This window comes from Bombina bombina, chromosome 2 (genome assembly GCF_027579735.1).
Source record: "Bombina bombina isolate aBomBom1 chromosome 2, aBomBom1.pri, whole genome shotgun sequence".
In the NCBI taxonomy this organism is placed as follows: Eukaryota; Metazoa; Chordata; class Amphibia; order Anura; family Bombinatoridae; genus Bombina; species Bombina bombina.
The window spans coordinates 582,385,603-582,412,016 of record NC_069500.1 but is presented as its reverse complement, the minus strand read 5'-3'; the positions used below and the strand labels follow the sequence as shown (position 1 = coordinate 582,412,016).

Here is a 26,414-nt window from a genome sequence, read left to right as displayed (position 1 = left end):
TCCCCAGTCATTCGGCTGAAAGAAAATGGAAAAAGAAGATAACACAAGGGTATAGAGGTGTGAGGTTTATACCAGAAAAGTTGATGCCTTAAATGTAATAAGGGCGGGTCGTGGACACTCCATGCCTGGAAAGAAAGCATACATTTTGTTTTCTTTCCTATGGCATGGAGAGTCCACAATTTCATTCCAATTACTAGTGGGAACCAATACCCAAGCTAGAGGACACAGAATGAAAGGAAGGGAGAATAAGACAGGCAGACCTTAACCGAAGGCACCATCGCTTGAAGAACTTTTCTCCCCAAAAAAGCCTCAACTGAGGTGAAAGAATCAAATTTGTAGATTTGGACCGATGGCCTAGAACATCTGGACGCACCTTGGAAAAACCGGTCTCGCAGGGTAGCTTAGCTCTGCCAAACATAATCTCCTACTATAATGCAGCCAGACTGTCGCATGTCCTCCTCTGGAATGATCCTGACAGACAGCTTGGCTGGTTCACTCTTGAGTCCGCCCTATTGCCCCCTGGCTTAACCCTTTCTGATCTTCTTTGGATTCCTCTTCACCATAGACATGGCATAGACATCATACACCCCATCTTCAAACACGCACTACAATTCTGGGACCAGATAAGACACAATCCAGCTATCGCCCCCTATCCTTCTCCTATACTCACAATCTCTGCCGCACTATATTGTCTACCAGACTCCCACTATGACCTTTGGCCACAACTACACACACTTCTGGTGACAGACTTCTATGAAAATGACACCTGGCTTTCCCACCCCGCAATTTGTATTAAATTTCAACTCCCATCTAGACTCGGCTTCGAAGGATTCCGACTGAGCACACGCTTACGTACCTGGGGCTACCCAAAACGGTCATTACGGCCCAAGACAGTGTGGGAAAGAGCTTGGCAGGGGGCTCATAACCTCAAACATCTCCTCTCTTTCCACTATAACCTCCTCACCAATTCACTCCCCCCTCATAAAATACCACAACATCATGCCTGGGAAATTGGGTTCACTGTAACAATAGATGTTTGGCATGCCAGAATCATGACGACCAAGAAACTCCTCCATTGCGCCACACTTTGGGAGCTCCATTACAAAGTTTTAGTTCGCTGGCACCTGGTTCCAGTCACATTACACAGGATATACCAGTCGCAACCCCCTAGCTGCTGGAGAAACTGTAGGGATAATGGTACAGCACTACACATATGGTGGACTTGCCCAGTTATCCAACCTCTATGGAGGGAAATATATGCACTCCTCCAATCACTTGGTCTCACTCCCCCACGCACCCCTCCTTCATATTCAAATGCCTAATCTCTCCCCCTCAGGGGAGGCTCTTACAATCTATGTCCTCATGGCTACGAAACTCGCGCTAGCCAGAGCCTGGAAAGAGGAAAGGCCTCCCTCTCTCTCACAGGTAATTTCCACTGTACACTTTGTTGGACAAATGGAACAGTACTCGTACAAAGTCCTAGATAAAGTGGACTCTTTCCATGCAATATGGTCCCCTTGGAGCACGAAATTCCCAAAATGGGATACAAGCCCCAGGCCCCCACACTGAGACACTTAAACTAAAGATACCAGTATCATCTTACTACTCTTTGCAGACACAGCTACTTGTCATACCTTTCCTACTCATTCCCTATAGAAAAAGAGACTTCTCGCTCTATTTATTTTGCCTATTTGCATGTTCCACTTTTACAATGTTTTTTGTATATTTGCTGTTCCGGGTCACTGTGGACCTCCTTATGCTATTCCCAAAGGCATTATTATGTGACCTTAAAGTTTGTCTCAATAAAAATTTATGATTCAAAATTTTTTTTTTGTAGATTTGGAAAAAGAATGCAAAGAGGACCAAGTGGCCGCCTTGCAGATTTGCTCCACAGATGCTTCATTTTTGAAAGCCCAGGAAGAAGAGACAGCTCTAGTGAAATGAGCTGCAATTCTCTCAGGAGGCTGTTGTCCAGCTGTCTCATATGCTAATCGGATAACACTTCTCAACCAGAGTGAAAGAGCAGTAGAAGTGGCCTTCTGACAGTTACGCTTACCTGCGAAATAACAAACAAAGACAGAAGACTGCAGAAAATCTTAAATTGCTTGTAAATAAAAATTTAGAGCACGCACAACATTCAAGCTGTGTAACAGACGTTCCTTATGAGAAGAAGGAACAACAATTTCTTGATTGATGTTGCGATCCGACACCACTTTGGAAAGAAATCCCAATTTAGAACGAAGGACCGCTTCATTTGCATGAAAATAAGGTAAGGGGAATCACACTGCAGAGCCGAAGGCTCAGAAACTATTTGAGCAGACGAAAAGGCAAGAAGAGACAAAACTTACCACTATAACAAACTAATATCAAAGAATGCATAGGCTCAAACGGAGCCTGCTGCAAACCTTAAGAACAAGGTTAAGACTCCAGAAAGGAGCAACAGGTTTAAATACAGGCCTGATTCTGACCAAGACACACTAGAATTTGCTTCAAGGACCATGACACTATGAAATTGGTCCCCAAAATTCGATACTCTAAACAAATTATAGGCAAACTAAAAAGTAACAGTCACTTTTAATTCTCAGCGCTGCTGAGGACTCACTCTCCGTAGAACCAACAGGAAAACTAGAAGGAGATCTGCAGACCCCTCTATACAAAGCAGCAGCTGATCTGCAGCTCGCAAATACACCCACTAACAACTTGTCATTGAAAGTACTACTCCAATTTAAAAATCAGCACCAGTAGATGAAGACAGAACGTCAATACACTCCTCTTGCGCCACAGTAAAAAAACAAAACAAAAAAAAGTCTAGCAAATAGACTGCATTAATTACTTTTGGGAAATCAATACCCAAGAACAGACAAAACAGATAGGAATATCCGTTTATGCCCCAGTCGAAAGCCGCAGGCTTCTATCTGATAGACGGTCCAACTAAGCGACAAGTCTTCACAAACTAGACAACAAGGTCGATGCTCAACAGAACAGTCAGAATTCTTGACCCCAATACCGAGCAAACAGTCCCCGCACCGAAGCGACTGGTAAAGTCCAAAGGACAAGGGAGAACAAAAATTCCCTGTAATGACCAAGCCCAGAGATTAGCAACGAATCTCCAGCCACAAGATCCCCAGGAAAGGAAAGAGGAAGGGGCACAAACCCCCAGAGAGACTAGCTCGGGTTTCAAGATACCTATCCACATCTCCCTTCAGAACCGGAGGGGAAGGTACACTCAACCAAGAGAGACCCTCGACTAACAACTATCAGAATAGTATGCAACATGAAAATCCAACCTTCCAGGTGGACACAAACTCATGACGTCCTGCACGCCAAACAGGGCAAACCCCATTGAACTTCGAGATCAGAGGAGGAAAACGACTTCCGGAGGAGCAACAGGATAGATCCAGCAGACCAGATTCTCCCAAATAGAAGGAAATCGAAGACTCAACAGCTTGCTAGCACACATGCAAGGCCATGTCTCAACTTTGTTGTTTTTTTTTTTTTAAACTTCCGCTAGTATCAAATCACAGAGAAGAAATTTTTTCCAAAAGGGAAAAACTATACCATGAGCTCATAAAAAGAAATAAAAATACGCCCTAAACGGATAAATAAAGGAAGGCAGCTGCTGCAGGTGAACGCCGAGGAAGAAAGGGGCACACTAACAGAACAAGCCAGTCATAGACCCGATTCCTCTAAAAGCTCAGAACTGGGAATGAGATACATATAAAAAAAAAGGGGAGACGACAAGGAGAATAATCTCCACTTGTCTAACACTGCTTGTCGTCTGGAACAGAAGACTGAGGAACCAACGACTCATCAGAATTGGGCTCTTCTAACGCTGCCAACACATGCCGCAGCAGGAAACGAAGGCGCGCCAGTCTAAATTGAAAGACAAGACTCACCTCCCCGGGGCATCTGACGACCCCGGCCCCGAAGGCTGTACCCCTGAAGCCTCAGGGGACACCACTTCCCCAGAGGGCTGAACCGATACAGGTGATCCCCTGCCTGATGGGCCCTGGTTAAGAGAACACGGACAAGATCTTCCCGGAAGATGTAAGTGCGCCAACGCCAAAGATATGGCCATGCGGAACCGTGCAGCAACCTCTGGAGGAAACAAGCCACCTTTCCGGAGAAGGGGTAACGACATTTGGGACACCTGCCTGTGTAGTAAAAGAAGGTTCTAGGAAGCGTGCCTCACGGGATACGGAATCCTCAGGGGCGGATGGCTCAGTGGACTCTAAGCTCTCCAAGTTGGAAGAGCACTCTAAAACAGCATATGGAACATAACTGATGGTGCTGGATCACCCGGGCTCCCACATATTCTTCGCAAGAAGCAGAATCTGAATTCTGACATCCGTCTCCAAAAAAATCAGAATCCTCCATAACTTGCATATTGGAAATTATGGACAAAAAAACAACAACAATGGCACCTTACACCCCCAATGGCTGGGGCACTCACCACCTCCTATGACCCAGACAAGTAGAGAAGCACAGACTCTCTCCGCCCCCACACGGTCAGGAATACGGAAATGGGAAACAAAAAAACATAATTTATGTAAGAACTTACCTGATAAATTAGTTTCTTTCATATTGGCAAGAGTCCATGAGTTAGTGACGTATGGGATATACAATCCTACCAGGAGGGACAAAGTTAACCAAACCTCAAAATGTCTATAAATACACCCCTCACAACACCCACAATTCAGTTTAACGAATAGCCAAAAAGTGGGGTGATAAAGAAAGGAGTAAAAAGCATCAACAAAGGAATTTGGAAATAATTGTGCTTTATACAAAAAAAAAAACATAACCACCATAAAAAAGCGGGTGGGCCTCATGGACTCTTGCCAATATGAAAGGAGGGATAAAAATAAAAAACAGAATTTATGTTTACCTGATAAATTACTTTCTCCAACGGTGTGTCCGGTCCACGGCGTCATCCTTACTTGTGGGATATTCTCTTCCCCAACAGGAAATGGCAAAGAGCCCAGCAAAGCTGGTCACATGATCCCTCCTAGGCTCCGCCTACCCCAGTCATTCGACCGACGTTAAGGAGGAATATTTGCATAGGAGAAACCATATGGTACCGTGGTGACTGTAGTTAAAGAAAATAAATTATCAGACCTGATTAAAAAAACCAGGGCGGGCCGTGGACCGGACACACCGTTGGAGAAAGTAATTTATCAGGTAAACATAAATTCTGTTTTCTCCAACATAGGTGTGTCCGGTCCACGGCGTCATCCTTACTTGTGGGAACCAATACCAAAGCTTTAGGACACGGATGAAGGGAGGGAGCAAATCAGGTCACCTAAATGGAAGGCACCACGGCTTGCAAAACCTTTCTCCCAAAAATAGCCTCAGAAGAAGCAAAAGTATCAAACTTGTAAAATTTGGTAAAAGTGTGCAGTGAAGACCAAGTCGCTGCCCTACATATCTGATCAACAGAAGCCTCGTTCTTGAAGGCCCATGTGGAAGCCACAGCCCTAGTGGAATGAGCCGTGATTCTTTCGGGAGGCTGCCGTCCGGCAGTCTCGTAAGCCAATCTGATGATGCTTTTAATCCAAAAAGAGAGAGAGGTAGAAGTTGCTTTTTGACCTCTCCTTTTACCGGAATAAACAACAAACAAGAAAGATGTTTGTCTAAAATCCTTTGTAGCATCTAAATAGAATTTTAGAGCGCGAACAACATCCAAATTGTGCAACAAACGTTCCTTCTTTGAAACTGGTTTCGGACACAGAGAAGGTACGATAATCTCCTGGTTAATGTTTTTGTTAGAAACAACTTTTGGAAGAAAACCAGGTTTAGTACGTAAAACCACCTTATCTGCATGGAACACCAGATAAGGAGGAGAACACTGCAGAGCAGATAATTCTGAAACTCTTCTAGCAGAAGAAATTGCAACTAAAAACAAAACTTTCCAAGATAATAACTTAATATCAACGGAATGTAAGGGTTCAAACGGAACCCCCTGAAGAACTGAAAGAACTAAGTTGAGACTCCAAGGAGGAGTCAAAGGTTTGTAAACAGGCTTAATTCTAACCAGAGCCTGAACAAAGGCTTGAACATCTGGCACAGCTGCCAGCTTTTTGTGAAGTAACACAGACAAGGCAGAAATCTGTCCCTTCAGGGAACTAGCAGATAATCCTTTTTCCAATCCTTCTTGAAGGAAGGATAGAATCTTAGGAATCTTAACCTTGTCCCAAGGGAATCCTTTAGATTCACACCAACAGATATATTTTTTCCAAATTTTGTGGTAAATCTTTCTAGTTACAGGCTTTCTGGCCTGAACAAGAGTATCGATAACAGAATCTGAGAACCCTCGCTTCGATAAGATCAAGCGTTCAATCTCCAAGCAGTCAGCTGGAGTGAAACCAGATTCGGATGTTCGAACGGACCCTGAACAAGAAGGTCTCGTCTCAAAGGTAGCTTCCAAGGTGGAGCCGATGACATATTCACCAGATCTGCATACCAAGTCCTGCGTGGCCACGCAGGAGCTATCAAGATCACCGACGCCCTCTCCTGATTGATCCTGGCTACCAGCCTGGGGATGAGAGGAAACGGCGGGAACACATAAGCTAGTTTGAAGGTCCAAGGTGCTACTAGTGCATCCACTAGAGCCGCCTTGGGATCCCTGGATCTGGACCCGTAGCAAGGAACTTTGAAGTTCTGACGAGAGGCCATCAGATCCATGTCTGGAATGCCCCACAGCTGAGTGACTTGGGCAAAGATTTCCGGATGGAGTTCCCACTCCCCCGGATGCAATGTCTGACGACTCAGAAAATCCGCTTCCCAATTTTCCACTCCTGGGATGTGGATAGCAGACAGGTGGCAGGAGTGAGACTCCGCCCATAGAATGATTTTGGTCACTTCTTCCATCGCTAGGGAACTCCTTGTTCCCCCCTGATGGTTGATGTACGCAACAGTTGTCATGTTGTCTGATTGAAACCGTATGAACTTGGCCCTCGCTAGCTGAGGCCAAGCCTTGAGAGCATTGAATATCGCTCTCAGTTCCAGAATATTTATCGGTAGAAGAGATTCTTCCCGAGACCAAAGACCCTGAGCTTTCAGGGATCCCCAGACCGCGCCCCAGCCCATCAGACTGGCGTCGGTCGTGACGATGACCCACTCCGGTCTGCGGAATGTCATCCCTTGTGACAGGTTGTCCAGGGACAGCCACCAACGGAGTGAGTCTCTGGTCCTCTGATTTACTTGTATCTTCGGAGACAAGTCTGTATAGTCCCCATTCCACTGACTGAGCATGCACAGTTGTAATGGTCTTAGATGAATGCGCGCAAAAGGAACTATGTCCATTGCCGCTACCATCAAACCGATCACTTCCATGCACTGCGCTATGGAAGGAAGAGGAACGGAATGAAGTATCCGACAAGAGTCTAGAAGTTTTGTTTTTCTGGCCTCTGTCAGAAAAATCCTCATTTCTAAGGAGTCTATTATTGTTCCCAAGAAGGGAACCCTTGTTGACGGAGATAGAGAACTCTTTTCCACGTTCACTTTCCATCCGTGAGATCTGAGAAAGGCCAGGACAATGTCCGTGTGAGCCTTTGCTTGAGGAAGGGACGACGCTTGAATCAGAATGTCGTCCAAGTAAGGTACTACAGCAATGCCCCTTGGTCTTAGCACAGCTAGAAGGGACCCTAGTACCTTTGTGAAAATCCTTGGAGCAGTGGCTAATCCGAAAGGAAGCGCCACGAACTGGTAATGTTTGTCCAGGAATGCGAACCTTAGGAACCGATGATGTTCCTTGTGGATAGGAATATGTAGATACGCATCCTTTAAATCCACTGTGGTCATGAATTGACCTTCCTGGATGGAAGGAAGAATAGTTCGAATGGTTTCCATCTTGAACGATGGAACCTTGAGAAACTTGTTTAAGATCTTGAGATCTAAGATTGGTCTGAACGTTCCCTCTTTTTTGGGAACTATGAACAGATTGGAGTAGAACCCCATCCCTTGTTCTCTTAATGGAACAGGATGAATCACTCCCATTTTTAACAGGTCTTCTACACAATGTAAGAATGCCTGTCTTTTTATGTGGTCTGAAGACAACTGAGACCTGTGGAACCTCCCCCTTGGGGGAAGCCCCTTGAATTCCAGAAGATAACCTTGGGAGACTATTTCTAGCGCCCAAGGATCCAGAACATCTCTTGCCCAAGCCTGAGCGAAGAGAGAGAGTCTGCCCCCCACCAGATCCGGTCCCGGATCGGGGGCCAACATTTCATGCTGTCTTGGTAGCAGTGGCAGGTTTCTTGGCCTGCTTTCCCTTGTTCCAGCCTTGCATTGGTCTCCAAGCTGGCTTGGCTTGAGAAGTATTACCCTCTTGCTTAGAGGACGTAGCACTTTGGGCTGGTCCATTTCTACGAAAGGGACGAAAATTAGGTTTATTTTTTGCCTTGAAAGGCCGATCCTGAGGAAGGGCGTGGCCCTTACCCCCAGTGATATCAGAGATAATCTCTTTCAAGTCAGGGCCAAACAGCGTTTTCCCCTTGAAAGGAATGTTAAGTAGCTTGTTCTTGGAAGACGCATCAGCTGACCAAGATTTCAACCAAAGCGCTCTGCGCGCCACAATAGCAAACCCAGAATTCTTAGCCGCTAACCTAGCCAATTGCAAAGTGGCGTCTAGGGTGAAAGAATTAGCCAATTTGAGAGCATTGATTCTGTCCATAATCTCCTCATAAGGAGGAGAATCACTATCGACCGCCTTTATCAGCTCATCGAACCAGAAACATGCGGCTGTAGCTACAGGGACAATGCATGAAATTGGTTGTAGAAGGTAACCCTGCTGAACAAACATCTTTTTAAGTAAACCTTCTAATTTTTTATCCATAGGATCTTTGAAAGCACAACTATCCTCTATGGGTATAGTGGTGCGTTTGTTTAAAGTGGAAACCGCTCCCTCGACCTTGGGGACTGTCTGCCATAAGTCCTTTCTGGGGTCGACCATAGGAAACAATTTTTTAAATATGGGGGGAGGGACGAAAGGAATACCGGGCCTTTCCCATTCTTTATTAACAATGTCCGCCACCCGCTTGGGTATAGGAAAAGCTTCTGGGAGCCCCGGGACCTCTAGGAACTTGTCCATTTTACATAGTTTCTCTGGGATGACCAACTTGTCACAATCATCCAGAGTGGATAATACCTCCTTAAGCAGAATGCGGAGATGTTCCAACTTAAATTTAAACGTAATCACATCAGGTTCAGCTTGTTGAGAAATGTTCCCTGAATCAGTAATTTCTCCCTCAGACAAAACCTCCCTGGCCCCATCAGACTGGGTTAGGGGCCCTTCAGAACCATTATTATCAGCGTCGTCATGCTCTTCAGTATCTAAAACAGAGCAGTCGTGCTTACGCTGATAAGTGTTCATTTTGGCTAAAATGTTTTTGACAGAATTATCCATTACAGCCGTTAATTGTTGCATAGTAAGGAGTATTGGCGCACTAGATGTACTAGGGGCCTCCTGAGTGGGCAAGACTCGTGTAGACGAAGGAGGGAATGATGCAGTACCATGCTTACTCCCCTCACTTGAGGAATCATCTTGGGCATCATTGTCATTGTCACATAAATCACATTTATTTAAATGAATGGGAATTCTGGCTTCCCCACATTCAGAACACAGTCTATCTGGTAGTTCAGACATGTTAAACAGGCATAAACTTGATAACAAAGTACAAAAAACGTTTTAAAATAAAACCGTTACTGTCACTTTAAATTTTAAACTGAACACACTTTATTACTGCAATTGCGAAAAAACATGAAGGAATTGTTCAAAATTCACCAAATTTTCACCACAGTGTCTTAAAGCCTTAAAAGTATTGCACACCAGTCTAGATAAAGGCCCAGTTCTTAGGGCCGAAACGCGTTGACATATGGTAAGCTTCTTTTCAATTACTGACTAAGTTTAAATAGCAGTTTTGCACTATGTTTTATTTGTTTTATTACAGGTATATCTTTGAATGAATTGATCCCTGAGACATAGGATCCATTTCTGTATTTTTTCATTGTTTACACACAGGAATAACTTTTTAGGAGCATCTCTTCACATATTGTATTCACATAAGGGTCACTTTATAAGTGTGTTATTCACTTTAACACATCCTAAATATTCATTTGGATTATTTTTTCCTTTTTTCTTTTTTCATTTTTGTGTACATACATTTTTGATTAGTCACGTCCACTTCATCACATCATCTTTTCAGGATTTTTTGGATACTCACAATAATTTTTGAAATTTGATTTGAAAACCGCTACGTTTTTCTTTTTTTACACACTTCATCATTTCACCATTTATCGAGGGATACATAAGGATAATTGTTTTAAAATAGAATCTTCATATTGGACATTCACTCTCTGGAAAGAATTTAAAGTTTGGGACCTACATATTTATGGACACCTACTCAGTACATTGATGTTTTTATATATTTATTTTTTATCCAACCATCAACCAGCTTATCAGTTAACAGCTGTTTTATTGTAATTTATTTTGTGATTAAGATTGTATTTTGTTGTGGTTTTTAACCACAATTGTATTATTGTTTTTTATATAGATATATGCATATTTTGTTGTTAATTTTAAGTGGATCCACTTTTGTATCTTGTTTGTATATTTTAGCTATAAGTAGCTTATAAAATATTTTATATACCCCTATAGAATTTCAATATATTTTTTATTTAAATAATCTTGTCACCACTAGTGTCTTAGCCTTTTAGGAGGCGCTCTGTGTATTTATTTTTAGCACTACATTCACCTTTTTGGGAGCGCTGGTACCCACAATACTAGGAGCTACAGACACAAGGTTGAGCGCTGTCAGATTTTAACAGAGAGGATAATTTAGAAACTCTAGCAGGAGAGATGGCCAAAAGAAACAATACTTTCCAAGAAAGTAGTTTAATATCCAAAGAATGCATAGGCTTAAACGGAGGAGCCTGTAAAGCCTTTAAAACCAAATTAAGACTCCAAGGAGGAGAGATTGATTTAATGACAGGCTTGATACAAACCAAAGCCTGCACAAAACAATGAATATCAGGAAGTTTAGCAATCTTTCTGTGAAATAAAACAGAAAGAGCAGAGATTTGTCCTTTCAAGGAACTTGCAAACAAACCTTTATCCAAACCATCCTGAAGAAACTGTAAAATTATAGGAATTCTAAAAGAATGCCAAGAGAATTTATGAGAACACCATAAAATGTAAATCTTCCAAACACGATAATAAATCTTTCTAGAAACAGATTTACGTGCCTACAACATAGTAATAACAGAGTCAGAGAAACCTTTATGACTAAGCACTAAGCGTTCAATTACCATACCTTCAAATTTAATGATTTCAGATCCTGATGGAAAAACGGACCATGAGATAGAAGGTCTGGCCTCCGAACAAGATCTGCATACCAAAACCTGTGAGACCATGCTGGAGCCACCAGCAGCACAAACGATTGCTCCATGATGATTTTGGAGATCACTCTTGGAAGAAGAACTAGAGGCGGGAAAATATAAGCAGATTGATAACACCAAGGAAGTGTCAACGCATCCACTGCTTGATCCACTGCCTGAGGATCCCTGGACCTGGAGGTATCTGGTACCTGGGAAGTTTTTTGTTTAGATGAGATGCCATCAGATCTATTTCTGGAAGCCCCCACATCTGAACAACTTGAGAAAACACATCTGGGTGGAGAGAACATTCTCCCGGATGTAAAGTCTGACGACTGATGTAATCCGCTTCCCATTTGTCTATACCTGGGATATGAACCGCAGAAATTAGACAGGAGCTGGATTCTGCCCAAACAAGTATCCGAGATACTTCTTTCATAACTTGAGGACTGTGAGCCCCACCCTGATGATTGACATATGCGACGGTTGTGATATTGTCTGTCTGAAAACAAATTAACGGTTCTCTCTTCAATAGAGGCCAAAACTGAAGAGCCCTGAGAATCACACGGAGCTCCAAAACATTGATTGGTAATCTCGCCTCTTAAGATTTCCAAACCCCTTGTGCTGTTAGAGATCCCCAAACAGCTCCCCAACCTGAAAGACTTGCATCTGTTATGATCACAGTCCAGGTTGGACAAACGAAAGAGGCCCCTAGAATTATACGATGGTGATCTAACCACCAAGTCAGAGAAAGTCGAACATTGGGATTTAAGGATATTAATTGTGATAGCCTTGTATAATCCCTGTACCATTGGTTCAGCATACAAAGCTGGAGAGGTCTCATATGAAAACGAGCAAAGGGGATCGCGTCCGATGCTGCAGTCATGAGACCTAAAACTTCCATGCACATAGCTACTGAAGGAAATGACAGACTGAAGGTTCTGACAGGCTGCAACCAATTTCAAACGTCTCTTGTCTGTTAGAGACAAAATCATGGACACTGATTCTATCTGGAAACCTAAAAAGGTCATCGTTGTCTGAGGAATCAAAGAACTTTTTGGTAAATTGATCCTCCAACCATGTCTTCGAAGAAACAACACTAGTTGATTTGTGTGAGATTCTGCAGAACGGAAAGACTGAGCGAGTACCAAGATATCGTCCAAATAAGGAAACACCGCAATACCCCGCTCTCTGATTACAGAGAGTAGGGCACCGATAACCTTTGAAAAGATTCTTGGAGCTGTCGCTAGGCCAAAAGGAAGAGCAACAAATTGGTAATGCTTGTCTAGAAAAGAGAATCTCAGGAGCTGATAGTGATCTGTATGAATCGGAATATGAAGATATGCATCCTTAAAGTCTATTGTGGACATATAATGCCCTTGCTGAACAAAAGGCAGAATAGTCCTTATGTCACCATTTTGAAAGTTGGTATTCTTACATATCGAATCAAAATCTTTAGATCCAGAACTGGTCTGAATGAATTTTCTTTCTTTGGGACAATGAATAGATTTGAATAAAAACCCAGACCCTGTTCCTGAAACGGAACTGGCATGATTACCCCTGATAACTCCAGGTCTGAAACACACTTCAGGAAAGCCTGAGCCTTTACTGGGTTTGCTGGAATGCGTGAGAGAAAAAAATCTTCTCACAGGCGGTCTTACTCTGAATCCTATTCTGTACCCCTGAGAGACAATACTCTGAATCCAATGATTTTGGACCGAACTGATCCAAACATCTTTGAAAAATTTTAATCTGCCCCCTACCAGCTGAGCTGGAATGAGGGCCGCACCTTCATGCGGACTTGGGGGCTGGCTTTGATCTCTTAAATGGCTTGGATTTATTCCAATTTGAAGAAGGCTTCCAATTGGAAACAGATTCCTTGGGGGAAGGATTAGGTTTCTGTTCCTTATTTTGTCGAAAGAAACAAAAACGGTTAAAAGCTTTAGATTTACCCTTAGGTCTTTTATCCTGAGGCAAAAAACTCCCTTACCCCCAGTGACAGTTGAAATTATTGAATCCAACTGAGAACCAAATAATTTATTACCTTGGAAAGAAAGAGATAGCAATCTGGACTTAGAAGTCATATCAGCATTCCAAGATTTGAGCCACAAAGCTATTCTAGCGAAAATAGCTAAAGACATAGATTTAACATCAATTTTGATGATATCAAAAATGGCATCATAAATGAAATTATTAGCATGTTGAATCAACTTAACATGCTAGACAAATCATGATCCGATACTTGTTGCACTAAAGTTTCCAACCAAAAAGTTGAAGCAGCTGCCACATCAGCCAAAGAAATTGCAGCCTAAGAAAAGAAGATGACCTGAATATAAATAAGCTTTCCTTAGATAAGATTCAAGTTTCCTATCTAAAGGATCTTTAAAAGAAGTACTATCTTCCATAGGAATAGTAGTACGTTTAGCAAGAGTAGAGATAGCCCCATAAACTTTGGGGATCTTTTCCCGAAACTCCAACCTAACTGCTGGCAAAGGATACAATTTTTTAAACCTTGAAGAAGGAATAAAAGAAGTACCAGGCCTATGCCATTCTTTAGAAATCATATCAGAAATAGCATCAGGAACTGGAAAACCCCCTGGAATAACCACAGGAGGTTTATAAACAGAATTTAAACGTTTACTAGTTTTAATATCAAGAGGACTAGTTTCCTCCATATTTAATGTAATCAACACTTCTTTTAATAAAGAACAAATATACTCCATTTTAAATAAATAAGTAGATTTGTCAGTGTCAATATCTGAGGCAGGATCTTCTGAATCAGATAGATCCTTATCAGAGAAAGATAAATCAGTATGTTGCCGGTCATTTGAAATTTCATCAATTTTATGAGAAGTTTTAAAATACCTTTTACATTTATTAGAAGGCGGAATGGCAGACAAAGCCTTCTGAATAGAATCAGAAATAAATTATTTTAAATTTACAGGTATATCTTGTGCATTAGATGTTGAGGGAACAGCAACAGGTAATGAACTACTACTGATGGATACAATCTCTGCATGTAAAAGTTTAGCATGACAACTATTACAAACCACAGCTGGAGGTATAACCTCCACAAGTTTACAACAAATGCACTTAGCTTTGGTAGAACTGTTATCAGGCAGCAGGGTTCCAACAGTGATTTCTGAGACAGGATCAGATTGAGACATCTTGCAAATGTAAGAGAAAAAAACAACATATAAAGCAAAATTATCAATTTCCTTATATGGCAGTTTCAGGAATGGGAAAAAATGCATAGCCCTCTGACATAGAAAAAGGCAAGAGGCAAATAGGAATGGGGTCTTAAATAATGAAAATATTTGGCGCCAAGTATGACGCACAACAAACCGAAAAATATTTTTTGGCACCAAAAACTTCCGGAAACTACACACTCGCATCAAAGATGACGCAACCTTGCGAAGAACTCGGCGTTAACTAAGACGCAGGAAATGATGAATTTGCGTCAACGAACGTAACTTTGCGGCAAAAAATTCTCGCGCCAAGAATGACGTAATAAACTTTTGCGCCCTCGCAAGCCTAATTTAAAAGACAGTCAATTTGAAAAAGGGACTATACCCCAGGTAAGAAATACATTTTCATAAAAAAAAGTATTTCCCAGATATGAAACTGACAGTCTGAAAAAGGAAATATACTGAAAACCTGAATCAGGGCAAATATAAGTACAATACATATATTTAGAACTTTATATAAATACATAAAGTGCCAAACCATAGCTGAGAGTGCCTTAAGTGATGAAAACATACTTACCAAAAGACACCCATCCACATATAGCAGATAACCATTTCAGTACTGGTTTGGCTATCAGTAGAGGTAATGGAATATGAGAGTATATCGTCGATCTGAAAAGGGAGGTAGCAGATGAATCTCTATGACCGATAACAGAGAACCTATGAAATCGATCCCCCGTGAGGAAAATCATTGCATTCAATAGGTGATACTCCCTTCACATCCCTCTGACATTCACTGCACTCTGAGAGGAAATCGGGCTTCAAAATGCTGAGAAGCGCATATCAACGTAGAAATCTTAGCACAAACTTACTTCACCACCTCCATAGTAGGCAAAGTTTGTAAAAACTGAATTGTGGGTGTGGTGAGGGGTGTATTTATAGGCATTTTGAGGTTTGGGAAACTTTGCCCCTCCTGATAGGATTGTATATCCCATACGTCACTAGCTCATGGACTCTTGCCAATTACATGAAAGAAACTTGACTTTTCAAAATTTGCGTAAGTTACATTTTAACACTGATATCGGTCAGGAATCCCTGAATAACCCTTTACATGTATATATATTTTTTTAGTAGACAACCCAAAGTATTTAATATTTTGGTATATTTCATGCCAAGATTTCACCGACAAATGCAATCAAATAAAAAAAATTGTTAACTTTTTTACTAACTTTAGGCTTCTGACTGAAGTTATTTACAAACAGCTTGTGCAATTATGGCCCAAATGGTTCTAAATGCTTCTCTGGGATCCCCTTTGTTCAGAAATAGCAGACATATATGGCTTTGGCATTGCTTTTTGTTAATTAGAAGGCCACTAAATGCTGCAGCGCACCACACTTGTTTTATGCCCAGCAGTTAAGGGGTTAATTAGGTAGCTTGAAGGGTTTATTTAGCTTTAGTGTAGAGATCAGCCTCCCACCTGACATATCCCGCCCCCTGATCCCTCCTTGACCCCCTAAAAAGTAAATTTATGCTTACCTGATAAATTAATTTCTTTTACGATATGACGAGTCCACGAATTTCATCCTTACTTGTGGGATATTAACCTCCTGCTAACAGGAAGTGGCAAAGAGCACCACAGCAGAGCTGTATATATAGCCCCTCCCTTCCCCTCCACCCTCAGTCAAGAAAAGGCTAAAAGGTGCAGAGGTGACTGAAGTTTAGAAAAAATATAAAGAAAAACCATCTTAAAAAGAACAGGGTGGGCCGTGGACTCGTCATATCGTAAAAGAAATGAAATTTATCAGGTAAGCATAAATTTACTTTTCTTTTACAAAGATATGACGAGTCCACCGATTTCATCCTTACTTGTGGGAAATCAATACCAAAGCAAAAGGACACGGATGAAAGGGAGGGAAAAGACAGGAACCTAAACAGAAGGCACCACTGCTTGAAGAACCTTTCTCCCAAAAATAGCCTCAGAAGAAGCAAAAGTATCAAATTTGTAAAATTTGGAAAAAGTGTGAAGGGACGACCAAGTCGCAGCCTTACAAATTTGTTCAACAGATGCATCGTTTTTAAAGGCCCATGTGGAAGCCACAGCCCTAGTAGAATGAGCTGTAATTCTTTCAGGAGGCTGCTGTCCAGCAGTCTCATATGCCAGGCGGATGATACTTCTCAGCCAAAAAGAAAGAGAGGTAGCCGTAGCTTTCTGACCCCTATGCTTTCCAGAATAAACAATGAATAATGAAGATGATTGACGGAAATCCTTAGTTGCCTGTAAGTAAAACTTTAAGGCACGGACCACATCCAAATTATGCAACATATGCTCCTTCTTAGAAGAAGGGTTAGGACACAAGGAAGAAACAACAATTTCCTGATTAATATTCTTATTTGAAACAACCTTAGGAAGGAATCCAGTTTTGCAACGTAACACCCCCTTATCAGAATGAAAAATTAGATAAGGAGAATCACACTGTAGCGCTGAAAGCTCAGAAACTCTTCGAGCAGAAGAAATAGCAACTAAAAACAGAACTTTCCAAGATAACAATTTGATATCCATGGAATGCATGGGTTCAAACGGAACCCCTTGAAGAACTGAATTCAAACTCCAGGGGAGGAGTAATGGGTCTAAATACAGGCTTAATTCTAGATAGAGCCTCCCAAAAAGACTGAACATCTGGCACATTTGCCAAACGTTTGTGAAACAGAATTGACAAAGCCGAAATTTGTCCCTTTAAGAAACTTGCTGATAACCCTTTCTCGAATCCTTCTTGGAGAAAAGACAGAATCGTTGTAATCCTAACTTTACTCCATGAGTAACCCTTGGATTCACACCAATAAAGATATTTATGCCATATCTTATGATAGATTTTTCTAGTGACAGGCTTTCTAGCCTGTATCAAAGTATTGATGACCGAATCAGAGAATCCTTGCTTCGATAAAATCAAGCGGTCAATCTACACGCAGTCAGCTGCAGAGAAATTAGATTTGGATGTTGGAAAGGACCTTGAATGAGAAGGTCCTGTCTCAATGGAAGTTTCCACGGTGGCAGAGAGGACATGTCCACTAGATCCGCATACCAAGTCCTGCGTGGCCACGCAGGCGCTATCAGGATCACTGAAGCTCTCTCCTGTTTGATTCGTGCAATCACGCGTGGGAGGAGAGAAAATGGTGGAAACATATAAGCTAGGCTGAACAACCAAGGCACTGCCAAGGTATCTATCAGTTCGGCCTGAGGATCCCTTGACCGGGATCCGTATCTTGGAAGCTTGGCATTCTGTCGAGATGCCATCAGATCCAATTCTGAGAATCAATGAGGCAAATACCTCCGGGTAAAGTTCCCACTCCCCCGGATGAAAAGTCTGTCGACTTAGAAAATCCGCTTCCCAGTTCTCTATTCCTGGGATGTAGATCGCTGACAGATGACAAGAGTGGGCCTCAGCCCAACGGATTATCTTGGATACTTCTATCATCGCTAAGGAACTCCTTGTTCCCCCCTGATGATTGATATATGCCAGTGTCGTGATGTTGTCTGACTGGAATCTGATGAATTTGGCCGAAGCCAACTGAGGCCACGCCTGAAGCGCATTGAATATTGCTCTCAGTTCCAGAATATTGATTGGAAGTAGAGAATCCACCTGAGTCCAAACACCCTGAGCCTTCAGCGAGTTCCAAACTGCACCTCAGCCCAGAAGGCTGGCATCCGTTGTCACTATCACCCACGAGGGTCTGCGGAAACAAGTCCCCTGGGACAGATGATCCGGCGACAACCACCAAAGAATTGAGTTTCTGGTCTCTTGATCCAGATTTATCTGAGGAGATAAATCCGCATAATCCCCATTCCACTGTCCGAGCATGCACAGTTGCAGTGGTCTGAGATGAAAGCGAGCAAACGGAACAATGTCCATTGCCGCTACCATTAATCCAATTACCTCCATACACAGAACCACTGATGGCCGAGGAATGGATTGAAGTGCTCGGCAAGTATTTAGAATCTTTGATTTTCAGACCTCTGTCAGAAATATTTTCATGGCTACCGAGTCTATCAGAGTTAGCAAGAAAGGAACCCTTGTCTGTGGAACAAGGGAACTCTCTATGTTCACCTTCCAACCGTGAGTTCTCAGGAAAGACAACACTATGTCCGTGTGAGATTTTGTCAGTTGATAAGTTGACGCCTGAATTAGAATATCGTCCAGATAAGGCGCCACTGCTATGCCTCGCGGTCTGAGAACCGCCAAAAGAGACCCTAGAACCTTTGTAAAGATTCTGGGTGCTGTGGCCAACCCGAAGGGAAGAGCCACAAACTGATAATGTTTGTCCAGGAAGGCAAAACTTAGAAACTGATGATGACCCTTGTGGATAGGAATATGAAGGTAAGCATCCTTCAAGTCCACGGTAGTCATATATTGACCCTCCTGGATCATTGGTAAAATTGTTCGGATAGTCTCAATCTTAAACGATGGGACTCTGTGAAATTTGTTTAGACACTTGAGGTCTAAGATGGGTCTGAAAGTGCCCTCTTTTTTGGGAACCACAAATAGATTTGAGTAAAACCCCTGTCCTTGTTCTGATTTTGGAACTGGACAAATTACTCCCATGGTAACAAGGTCTTTTACACAGCGTAAGAACGCCTCTCTTTTTATCTGGTCTGCAGATAATCTTGAAAGATGAAACCTCCCTCTTGGGAGAAAATCTTTGAAATCCAACTGATAACCGTGGGTCACTATTTCTAGTGCCCAAGGGTCCTGATCATCTATTGCCCAAGCCTGGGCAAAGAAAGAAAGTCTGCCCCCTACTAGATCCGGTCCCGGATCGGGGGCCACCCCTTCATGCTGTCTTAGTAGCAGCAGCGGGCTTCTTAGATTGTCTACCTTTATTCCAATTTTGGTTGGGTCTCCAGACTGGCTTAGATTGGGTAAAAATTCCCTTCCTGCTTTGTGGAGGAAGAGGAAGTAGAAGGTACTCCCTTAAAATTCCGAAAGGAACGAAAATTATTCTGTTTACCCCTCATCTTAACAGACTTATCCTGAGGTAGGGCATGGCCTTTACCTCCTGTAATGTCAGAAATTATTCCCTTCAATTCTGGCCCGAAAAGGGTCTTACCATTAAAGGGAATAGCTACAAGCTTATGTTTTGATGACACATCAGCAGACCAAGATTTGAGCCACAACGCTCTAAAATAGCAACTCCTGCATTTTTCGCCGCTAATTTAGCAATTTGAAAAGCGGCATCAGTAATAAAAGAATTAGCTAACTTGAGAGCCTTAGTTCTATCCAAAATGTCATCTAACGGAGTCTCAACTGTCAGGGACTCTTCCAGAGCTTCAAACCAAAAAGCTGCTGCAGTAGTTACTGGAACAATGCAAGCAGTAGGTTGTAAAAGAAAAACCTGATTAAAAAAACAATTTCTTTAAGAGACCCTCTAATTTTTATCCATAGGGTCTTTGAAAGCACAACTGTCCTCAATGGGTATAGTTGTACGCTTAGCCAGGGTAGATATAGCTCCCTCCACCTTTGCCACAAGTCTCGAATGGTGTCTGATATGGGAAACATTTTCTTAAAAGTAGGAGGGGGAGAAAATGCTATACCTGTTGTATCCTATTCCTTCTTAATAATTTCCGAAATTCTTTTAGGAACCGGAAAAACATCAGTATAAGTAGGCACTTCTAAATATTTGTCAATCTTACACAATTTCTCTGGTGGTATCATAATAGGATCACAATCATCCAGAGTTGCTAAGACCTCCCGAAGCAACAGACGGAGGTGTTCAAGCTTAAATTTAAAGGACATAACGTCCGAATCTGTCTGAGGTAACACATTCCCTGAGTCTGAAATTTCTCCCTCAGACAGCAATTCCCTGACCCCCAACTCAGAACAATGTGAGGGTACATCGGAAATAGCTAATAAAGTATCAGAGGATTCAGTATTTACATTAATACCTGACCTACTGCGTTTACCCTGCAACACTGGTAATTTAGATAATACCTCTGTAAGGGTAGTTGACATAACTGCAGCCATCTCCTGCAGAGTAAAGACATTAGACGCACTAGAGGTACTTGGCGTCGCTTGTGTGGGCGTTAAAGGATGTGACACTTGGGGAGAATTGGATGGCATAACCTGATTCTCTTCAGATTGTTAATTATCCTTAGGCACACTATCTTGACCTAAAATATGGTCTTTACAATGTAAGGCCCTTTCAGTACAAGAGGTACACAATGTAAGAGGGGGTTCCACAATAGCTTCTAAACACATAGAACAATGAGAATCCTCAATGTCAGACATGTTGAACAGACTAATAATAGCCACAAAAGTCGTTTAAACACTTTATTTATTGTTTGAAATAAACTTTGAAAAACGTGTACTGCGCCTTTAAGAAAGAAAAAGTGAACAATTTTTCCAAAACTGCTTAAATAACGTTAATTTGCTACCAAAATTCACTAAAACTAATTGGTAAATCCAAAAATTATTGCACCCTATGAGAAAAGGTGAGAAATAAGGCTCTAAAGTGAAAAATATATCAGTTTACACAAAAACACCCTCTGCACCTCGCCACAGCACTGCTGCGGCGCCTACCTGCCCCCAGGGTACTTCGGAATGAATAGCCAACACTCCAAGCCAGAGACTACTGTCCAGGAGCAACCGGAGTTACTGCTTGCTGCTCCTCTGTCAGAAGGAAGCGCGCATCTGAGCGCGCAAAGACATCCTTCAGATCTATCGTGGTCATGAACTGTCCTTCCTGATCTAAGGGAAGGATGGACCTTATTGTCTCCATCTTGAACGAGGGGACAGATAGGAATTTGTTTAGGTCCAGAATCGGGCGGAAAGTTCGCTCCTTCTTTGGGACCACAAAAAGGTTTGAGTAGAATCCCAGACCTCTTTCTGCAAGAGGTACCGTTACAATGACTCCCAGGGAGGAGAGATCCCTCATACACCCCAGAAAGGATTCTCTCTTTTCTGGTCTTGAAGACAGGTTTGACAAGAGGAATCTGTCCCTGGGTGGATGAGACTTGAAACCTATCCTGTATCCCTGGGCGATGACCTCCAGGACCCATGGGTCTTGCACGTCCCAAACCAAGCGTCCGAAAAGAGCGACAGTCTGCCACCTACAAGATCCACAGCCGGATCAGGGGCTGCCCCTTCATGCCGACTTTGTCTCGGCGGGCTTCTTGTTTTGCTTGGATTTATTCCAGGACTGAGCCGGCTTTTAAGTCCCCTTGGATTGCTCGGGCTTTGCGGAGGGCTGCAGACATTGGGATTTATCCGAACAAAAGGAACAAAAATTAGGACCTTGTCCTTTAGGTTTGTTCTTCTTATCCTGCGGTAAAAAGGCACATTTGCCTCCAGTAACTGTGGAGATAATTGAGTCCAGGCCTGGACCAAATAAAATTTCCCCTTAAATGGGAGGAAAAGAAGTCTTAACTTTGAAGTCATGTCCGCAGACCAGGACTTCAGCCAGAGTGCCCTATGGGTTTGAACAGAAAAACCTGAAGCCTTAGCATCAGGCGAATAATCTGCATATTTGCATCACAAATAAAAGAATTAGCCACCCTTAAGGCCTTAATTCTTTCCTGGATCAGGCTGAGGGGACCCTCCATCTTTCTTAACAGAGTTTCTATCTTCTTATCCATGGGCTCTTTAAAACGACAAACTATCCTCAAGCGGGATAGTAGTGCGATTAGCAAGCGTGGAGATAGCGCCATCCACCTTGGGGATGGAACCCCACAACTCCAATTGAGAGTCCGGAACCGGGAATAATTTTTTAAAGGAAGAAGGGGAAAATGAAGAACCAATCCTTTCCCATTTATTCTTAATAATGTACGCCATCTTTACGAGAACTGGGAAAGTTTGTGGCACAACCCTGTCCTCGTTGACATTATCTCATTTAGGATTCAAAGGCTCTGGAACCTCTAAAGTAACCAAAACTTCCTTTAGCAGAAAGCTTAAATGTTCAATCCTAAATCTAAAGTCTGGTTCCTCTGCAGCTGGAGGCTTAGAGACAGCAGATTCCGACCCAGAAAGAGCATCCTCTGAAGTATCATAGGCGTCTTCATCAAAGGATAATCTTGTTTTAGATAAATCCAATGTCAGGGTGCCAGGAATCAGAAGAGAAGTGCAAAAATAATCACACCTTTATTAATAGCAAAAAATAATAAAAAGTCCACAAGTCAAATTACAAGCCAGGAATCAAAACCAGAGATGGTAGTCAGACAAGCAGAGTCAGGAGCCAAAGCGAGTAGTCAGACGAGCCGGAATCAGGAACAAGGAGAACAGCAGTGTCAGGAACAAGCCAGGGATCAGGAACCAGGAGGGACGTCAGACAGCCAGGTAATACACAGGAGCTCTCACAAACAGTTCTGAGACAACGCAAGGGCAAAGCATACTGAACAGAGGTCCTTTAAATAATAAGTGATGACATCACAATTCTGAGACTGCATCCTGTCTCACACGGATGATGTACACCAGTCTGGCCATAAAAGGAAGTGCAGGAAATGAGCAGCATCACACAGTATGCACCAGAGTCTGAAAGAGAGGTGAGTAAAATGGCTGCCAGCAGCACATGGCAAACAAAACAGGGAAAAAACCCTGACATCCAATAAGCTAGTAGATGACCCCTGGGAAGGATAGCAATATTTGACCTTTCGCTTGCGCTTAGCAGGGCGAGGTAAAGCACTAAAGGCCGCAGACACTGCCGTTTGTAACTGCTCAGTAAAGTCTGGCGGTAAAAGGGTCCCTCTAGTTGGAGGATTAGGAGTGCTACGGGAAGCTGCATGTGTATTGGGAGATGACTGTAGGGTGCGTACCTCACGGGGCGGAGACTCCTTAGAGGTGGACAGCTCAGTGGTACTAAACAGATTAACTTTCTTTGACATGATTACATTATCAAGGCATGTGGAACATAATTGAGCAGGCAGGTATACTGCAACCTCCTCACAATATAAACAGGTATTATACTTAGGTAAAGAGAGAGTACCCTCTAACGCATCAGAATCCTCCATAGCTTGCGCTTATAAAGAAGACTATTGATAATAAAATAAAACAGCACCTTTATACCCACAATGGCTGGGGAACTCACCACCTCCTATGACCAGGCCAAACAGAGAAACCGTTTTGTCTCCGGTAAACCGCACGGTCAGGAAAGAGAAAATCTGTGTGACCACACCCAGTCACGTGGTGCACAATGCAGGACCGCCCCTGCTATAGGAAAAAGCGCGCCAAGACTTTCAGGCTGCGCAGCTTACAAAAACCAAAGTAAAACCTGTATGTTCCAACATCTGCCTGAGACTCATCTCACACATGTCGCAGCATAATCATAATAAAATAAATTATGTGATTAATCCCCCCTGTTCAATAATTCCCCTCCAGAGATATTTACCCTTGATTCCATACAGATAAAAGGAGCCACACTGTGACCCTGCCTTCTTTTGTTAAAAATGAAACGATCTTACCGGAATCTATGCCGTAGAACCGAAAAACGGCCTCTCAAGTTTGACAGTCCTGTAGCATCGCTCCTGACATGGACTTGAGTGATGGAAGCAGGCAGTGAAACTCGTCAACACTGATTGCTTAGGAGCTGTTAATACGAGTCTGGATGGATTTGTAGAAAGACTCTCACTGAGAGGCTGACAAGACTACTTAAAACTCCAGTCCCATTTCAAAGGGTAGATACCCTCCATAAGGAACTACTCCGTATCTTCTGACACTTCTTTGCCAACCTCCTGTGACGAAAGGCAAAGAATGACTGGGATATGAGGGAAGTAGGGGGAGTATTTAAGCCTTTGGCTGGGGTGTCTTTGCCTCCTTCTGGTGGCCAGGTTCAGTATTCCGAACAGTAAGGAATGATGCCGTGGACTCTCCTCATATTAAGAAGGAAAAAGTATTTTATTTTTTTGGCATAAAAGCCAATTTTTTGTAGTATAGCTGCCCACTTTCAATAGCCTATCCCCCTCCCAGATCCCTTTCTTTATATTTAAATACCCCCCTTTCCCTCTCCATCCCATCGCCTTCATTGTATAAGTACTAGCGCGCGCGCACACACACACACCTGCGTGCGCGCTCCCGCCACCCCCAACCACTTGCGCGCACAGGATCAGGAAGTGATCCAGCGATGGGCCATCCACCCGCCTTCCTGTTATGGCTCCCACCCAACAACGATCCGCACCATCACTGGCCGATGCAGAGAGGGCCACAGAGTGGCTCTCTGCATCAGAGGGTAAAAAAAGTTATTGCAGTGATGCCGAAATATCGAGGCATCACTGCAATACCTTGAAAGCGGCTGGAAGCGATCATGATCGCTTCCACCGCTTGAAACCCCTGAGGACGTACAGGGTACGTCCTTGGTCATTAAGTGACAGTTTTTGTAGGACGTACCCTGTACGTCCTTGGTCGTTAAAGGGTTAAATATGTTCAGACACCATCTTTGCACATCCTCCCTAGACAGAGGCAAATAGAATGACTGGGTATTATGGGTAAGGTAAGTGACACTTAACAGCTCTACCGGTGTGCACTTTGCCTCCTCCTGCTGGCAAATAGATGAATTGCCACTAGTAATTGGAATGAAATCGTGGACTCTCCATGCCATAGGAAAGAAATATATTTTTTTATAATTAAGAAGCAATATATTTATTTAAATGGGTTACAATTAAAATCAGCTATGTAATTCTCTATGTGAACCTGTGCAATCACTAAAGCATTGCACATAAAAATATTCCTTAGAAATAAAGCTACTGAAGTTACAATTTACATAAATTACACAAAATGTTGCATACTTTAATAATATTTTAAGGGACAGTCTACTCCAGAATTTGTATTGTTTAAAAAGATAGATTATCCCTTTATTACTCATTCCCCAGTTTTGTATAACCAACCAACATTAATATACTTTTTACCTCTGTGATTTATTTGTATCTAAGTCTCTGCAGACTGTACCCTTATTTTAGATATTTTGAGAAACTTGCATGATAGCCGTTCAGTGCTGACGCATAGTTAACTCAACAATGTTAGCTATATGGCACACATGAACAAGCGCTGTCTAACTGTGAACAACTGTCAAAATGCACTGAGTTAAGAGGCAGCCTTTAAAGGGACAGTCAACACCCGACACAACAGGATTTAATATCTTTGTAACGCAATTGAAGATCCGCCTGCAACGCCTTCCTTCTCTATTACCTCTATCCTTGTCCTAGTAATCCTTTCAAATACATCCGTTAATCTACTGGCCGCCAAACTCTTCCCACTGTTACGTATTAACCTTCTCTTTCAAGCCATTCTCCAATCAGAATGGAATCCTCAGTCAGAATCTTCAAACTCGTTCACGGCGTTAAGTGCATGTGCAATTACATTTTTGAAAGCTAGCAAATGAATTTGCTGCGACAAGTCCGATTGCTGTTTCCGATCTGACTGAATTACAAATACGCACGCACAATGACATATTGAGTGCGTCATCAATCCCTACATAAACAAGCCTGAATTGGAATAGAGATGGGGAAGAAGGAGGAGGGGGGAGGAGTTTGGCGGCCATATTTTGAGTCGATTAATGGATGTATTTGGAAGGATTACTAGGACAATGATAGAGGTAATAGAGAAGGCAGGCGGTGCAGGCGGATCTTCGTTTGCGTTACAAACATATGAAATCTTGTTGTGTCGGGTGTTGACTGTCCCTTTAATGGCATATAAATTAGCATATAAGCCTATCTAGGTTTAGCCTTCAACAAAGAATACCAAAAGAACAAAGCAAATTATATAAAAGTCAAATGGAAAGTTGTTTAAAATGACATGCCCTATCTAATTCATGAAAGTTTAATTTTGACTAGACTGCCCCATTAAATATGGACCATTATACAGTCCATTTATTTATTCAGGT

At 42.5% G+C, this 26,414-nt stretch overlaps 1 protein-coding gene across 2 annotated transcripts in view; it reads right to left on the bottom strand.

Moving 5' to 3' along the window:
- Positions 1-26,414, bottom strand: part of LOC128649286 (guanine nucleotide-binding protein G(q) subunit alpha) — a 466,803-nt gene that overhangs the window by 37,835 nt on the left and 402,554 nt on the right. The window lies entirely within an intron of this gene.